Source organism: Sorex fumeus, unplaced genomic scaffold, assembly GCF_029834395.1.
Source record: "Sorex fumeus unplaced genomic scaffold, SorFum_2.1 ptg000070l, whole genome shotgun sequence".
Classification (NCBI taxonomy): domain Eukaryota; kingdom Metazoa; phylum Chordata; class Mammalia; order Eulipotyphla; family Soricidae; genus Sorex; species Sorex fumeus.
This window is the reverse complement of record NW_026606127.1, coordinates 11,640,893-11,646,821: the sequence shown is the minus strand read 5'-3', so window position 1 is coordinate 11,646,821 and position 5,929 is coordinate 11,640,893.

Below are 5,929 nucleotides of genomic sequence, written 5' to 3'. Positions count from 1 at the left end.
AACCAAAAGGAGAGATAGAACAAAAGGGAGTGCCCTACCAAAGAGGCAGGCTGGGATGGGGGTTGGGGGGTGGGAGGGATACTGGGATTGGTGGGAATGGAGATTGGGCACTGGTGGTGGGATGCGTACTCGATCACTGTATAACTGAAACACAAGCGCAACAACTTGGAAGTCTATAACTGTACCTCATGGTTTTTCACTAATAAAACAAAACCAAAAAAAAAAAATTAAAAAAAAAAGAAAATTGCGCTTGTGTTTACTAGTCATTTACACTTCTTTCAATAGAGATTATATGATCATGGTTTATGCATATTTTTTGATTCAAGTTTAATAGCTAAATACTGATTTTTTTAAAGCATAAATTTATTAAAACCATTCATACTTGGCCCATCATATATCATATTAATTGCCAGTATTTGTTGGTTTTGCTTGTTTTTTGATCACTTAATTTGGTTTTTGTCCTTTTCGTTCAGATTGTAAAATTTTGAGACAAATGAGCGTATGTTTTTCTTTATCTTCTACAGTTTTAAACTGAGAACAACTGTTTGTTTTGTACAAATAAGATACCTGTGAATTTACTATTTCTTCTCATTTTATTTACATTTTAACACATCTCGATTCATCTACAATTTATCCTAGTAAGTGTTGTCATATTGAAAGAAACCACCAATTTTTTCAATCATAGCACTGTAGCACAGTCCTCCAGCGGATCTTCCATTTGCTGGAGCGGAACCAGTAATATCTTACAACAAATTGTGAGACTTGTTGTCACTGGTTTTGGCCTATCGAATAGGTCATGGGGAGCTTGCCAGGCTTTTGCTATGTGGACAAGATACTCTGGGTAGCTTGACCGACAGAGGAATCGGAATCAGGGTTGGGCTCTTGCAAGGCAAATGCCCTGCCCTCTGTGCTGTGAATGTTAACTAAAATATACTAGTAATACCAAATGGTGTTTCTTTAACAGTGAAATATAAACAATTATTTTGTAATTTTCTTGATTTGTTAATGAGATATGTAAACTCTTGAATATAATGGGAGTATTTTTCTAACACAAGAGTCTGAGGAAGGTGAAACTGTTATAACTGTCTTGTAGGATTCCATCTCCCTAGCATGCTTCATTCTAACCCGTTCTCTATCCAATCCGGTCTTCTTCTTGGGATTCTGACCTCCTGATTGGCTAGCCTCTGCCTTTCAACTGCCTACTTTATGACATCATTCTTTCACCAAACCAACCACCAACTGGTAGAATCTTGGGGGTCCCATGCAGTTGTTTGTAAACAAATGTGAATCATCATGGCAAGTGACGAGTGACCAATGACCAATCACCAGTGAGCAGTCGTCTGTACTGAACACTTGTGGTCTTAAGCTGCTTCAGTGTTCAGACGCACTCTTGTACCGTCTCCTCTTCTCGTCTACCTTTTATTGGTATTTCCTCTTCTCTGACCATGTCAGGTAAGGATTTATTATCCCTAAACTTAGCAGTCAAGTAAAAACAGCACGGAGTAATGAAAGAAAGTATTCAAGTAGAATTTTATAAGCCTCATTTGAGCTAGACTTTGACATTTGCTGTGTGATTTTAGACATTGGCTTACTTTCTCTCACATACAAAGTGTTTTTCCTCATTGATTACATTATATTTTAGACATACTTTGCTCGACCTCGAGCGGGCCCAGTAACGTCTCCATTGGAGACTTTGTTGTTACTGTGTCTGGCATATCGAATACTCTCGGTAGCTTGCCGGGCTCTCCGAGAGGGGCGGAGGAATCGAACTCGGGTCGGCCATGTTGGCCGCTTGTAAGGCGAACGCCCTACCCGCTGTATACTTAGGAGCTCAAATACCCACATTCACAAACACACACACACATATATATGAGTGTTGATTCTCTATGTATCTTTTTACTATTAATAGTAAATTTTACATGATATCCATTGAAAACAAGTAAATCAGAGACAGTATTTTTACAGAAACAGAAAATATAGATGCTATGGAAAACTGTCAATATATACTAGCATGAGTTCTCTGTAATGGTCTCTCCACTTGTATTTATACTTCAATAGTTTAAATATAGTGATATTACATAGTAATAATCATTGACCTTTGATTTTTCTATTTAAACCAGGTAATAAAAAATATGGGGCATTGGAAAGGCGTGGAGTGCTGAGCGGTAGGGAGGCAAGCCCTCAAAGGTAACAAAGTTTGGGATCACTTTCATCAAGAATTGACCAATAGTATCCAAGATGATATGAGGGACAATAAAATTGGAAAGAAAGAAAGGAAGAAAGAAAGAAAGAAAGAAAGAAAGAAAGAAAGAATAGGAACGTCAAGTATGAATGAAAGGGAAAACGTTTGGAAAGAATGTTGAAGAGAACCAAAGATTTAAAATCAAAAAAGAAAGAATATATATTAAATATGCTGAGATAAATACACTGAGAGCAAGTCCAAGCAATATACTTCAATAAATGCCAGGACTAGAAAGGATACTATGCCTTGAATAGGGTACCATTAGGAAAAGCAGTTTATCAGAAAGCCATCCTTGCTGGTTTTTTCCCTTATTTTCTCTTAGAACACAGTACTTGGTACTTGACAATTTGAGTATAAACATGCTTCAGAAATGATACTTCCCATGAATAGCTAATAGTGCTTCTCTAGGGTGGTGGAAGATACAGAATCTTCAATGTTTTTATTACTTTCTGGTTTTTAAGTACATGTACGCGCTGTCTGTTAAAATAAAAAAATGGTATATTCTAACTTGAATCAGGAGATTTGATACATTTGTGTGGTAAGTAGGTTCCAGGTTAAAGCTGCTTGTCACCTTTACAAATATTATTTCATGTGATTTTTTCTTCCTAACATGAGAGTATTTTGATAATAGTCAATTTCTGTTTTTAGATCCTAAGAGGAAATAGAAACATCAAGTCTCACATGTCTAATTACACATTTTTGTCATATTTGTGAATTATGATTTTTCCTACATAAAAGATAATTTATTAGATTTTGGTGCTCATTTATTAAACATTGAGAAGAACGTTTTCCTGGTTGATGAATATAATTCTAATCTAGGGGTTGAAAATAAATTTGCAATATTTTGTGATCACTTTTTAAATGGTCTTTTCTGTGTCTTGTGTGATCAAGTGAAATCCTCTGCTATGTTTAACACATGTTGTTTGCTGGTTAATATTCAAAGGTACTGATGAGAATAATTTTTTGTACTTTCGATATTTCTTTCTGTATTTTACTCATTTCAAACATTTCTTGTCTCTGAAATACAATCACGATTACTCCTATTTTCTTTTTGTTATGTAGTTACTGGTAAATCCTTTCTCTTTAATGGAGTGGTAAAGTGTGCCCTCAAAAATCACCTTCTATTCCATTTTTTGGCTAGCAGTTTTTTCTAAAATAGAATACTGTCTTCATATTGTATATGTGGAACAATTTATTAATAACCTTATTGTACTGTTTTATTTGGTTTTGTTTGGAATCACATCTACTGTTATTCAGGGCTTACACTTGGGTCTGCTCTCCATAACTTACTGTACTATGCTGCTTGCTACAGAGCCCAGATTTCATTACTGTCTATATACTTCTTTTTCAGTTCTGTGATACATATTTTTCATGGTATTTTCTATACACTTCCTCCTATGTAAATCATATGAAATAGAAAAATTATATTCATGTATGCATTATTATTCTCAGAATTATTAGTAACTTCACAGTAGATAAACAACGTAAGTCACAGAGTTTAAATAAAGTTTTCCTTCCAAAAACATTTCTTGGGAGAAACTCAAGTAGTCATTTTTGAAGTGGATCAAAAATGAGGGTAAACTTCAGTGCATCCACAAGATTAAGTCGTATGTGAACCGAAAGTAACAGGTACTCATGGCACAAGTCAAATGGAAACCTGATGATTACAATGGTAATAGTTGTAAAGAGCACAAATGCTTATATTAATGTAAGGTATCTTTCTTCCAGTTTCTGGCCTTGTAGTGATCATGCAGGGTCCTGGCCAAAAGAACACATGCTTTAGTTTGTGTAACATGGAAATTCCTAAGGGAAAGAGAGATATAGTACTAGAGGGGATAACGCACTTGCCTTGTACACAGCCAATCCAGTTGAATCTCTGTCACAGCATACACTCTCCCGAATGTTATAAGGGGTTACTCCAGAGTGTAGAGCCAGGAAGAACCAAGATCACTGTCAGTTATTGGTCCATACTCTACACCAACCCATGCCCCTCCCAATAAAAATTATTGGAATATATGAAATCTTTTTACCATCTCTGGGCCTCAGGTTTCTTCTTGTCCAGAGAATGTTTCCCATTCTCTTAGACTTCCTAGTTTGAAAAAGCTTCCATTCTCGCAGATAGCATAGGAGTCAATAGGATAGCAAGCTACAGGCATTTCTAGGGTAAGGAGAGACTATCTGTAAGCAAGAAATCCAGGTACAGACACAATCACCTGGTTCTTCTACAGTTCTGTGTTCACTTTGGGAGCACGATACCAAATACACAAAGTGCCAAAAGGTTCCCGGCTTTGAATCACCCCAAATTGTTGGAATTTTGGAAATTCAGTTGACTGTTGGTACTAGAAGCATCTTGATGGCTTAAAATTTAAGTTCAGATTGTTCCTCTCAGCGTTGAAGGAGATTATTATTCTCACAGATTTTGTTTATCACCCTCTTGTTCCTTACAGAAAATTTTCAAATTCCATCTTTATTGGGAAATGCACATACTCTGCAGCTTTTCCTTTCCATGGTTAATGATGCAGCTTCGGTGACAGGAAGTGTCTGCAAATACTCCAGTGTATCTGCTTCAGCTGGTATTTCTGCTTGGCTCCTGCCCTCAGACTCTGGCACCTCTTTCCAACCACTGATGGGTAGTGCCTATCTTTACCAACATTTCAGCACAACAATGCTATCTGGAGTGTTTCACCAGAGTCATATATCCACCTCAGCTGCTTCCTACCCGAGTGTTTTGGAATGGGATATTGAAAGAAGTGCTGAAGAGAAGTCTTCCATGGGAGACTTTTCTGTGACTGTCCTTGCCCAAGACACCGCTGTCTCTTCCATGTCTATGGCAGCTCGCTATGAGAAAATCCTAGATACCAACAACACGGTGTCTGTGTACCCATCACTTTCTGCCAGTCTTGTTGAGAGAACACCATCTCTGGTTCCACATCAGAGTCAAAGCCTGTCACTTCCCTACCAGGAACGAAGTCAGGTGTATTACAATCATCAAGACACTCTGGTAACTCTCCTTTCTGGCCTGCAGTCCTATGACTCCATGTCATACATAGGTCAAAATGGCTCTGCCCCCCAAGCTTACAGCAACTCATCTAGAGAAATATTTATGGCTCTGAAGGAGGTCCAGCCCCCAAATAACCAAATACCAGCCTCCTCCTCTGGAATCGACTTCTCTCTGTCTGCTCAACCCATCACAGAATCGAGTTATCAAGGTGAGTAAAACGGAGAGAAGGGAAGGAAAATTCAAAAATTGGGATCAAAAAAGAGGAAAACTGTCCGTAGACAGGTGGTATTCATATACACTGAGATTTTTAAGTTTATGAAAAGAACTTAACTAAACTCAGTTCATGCTTACTTCCGTAACTCCTTTTACAGCATGTTATTTTCACTCTCAACATAAGAGCTCCTAATGGAAATTGGAAGGTATGATGTTAACTAGACATCTAGGTTTCATATAATGAAACTTCAGGAGCACACAAAAGAATGCGACATTTTTCCCTAGTTATTTCATTTACTTTTAATTTTTATTAGTTAAACATAAGGAGGGACAGATGTAGACTTAAAATTATTGTGCTTGGTTTCATTTATACAATGATGGAGTACCTATCCCTCCACCAGTGCCCATTCTCCAGCACCACGGTTCCCAGTATTCCTCCCACCACCATAACCCCCATCCCACTCAACCTCTGT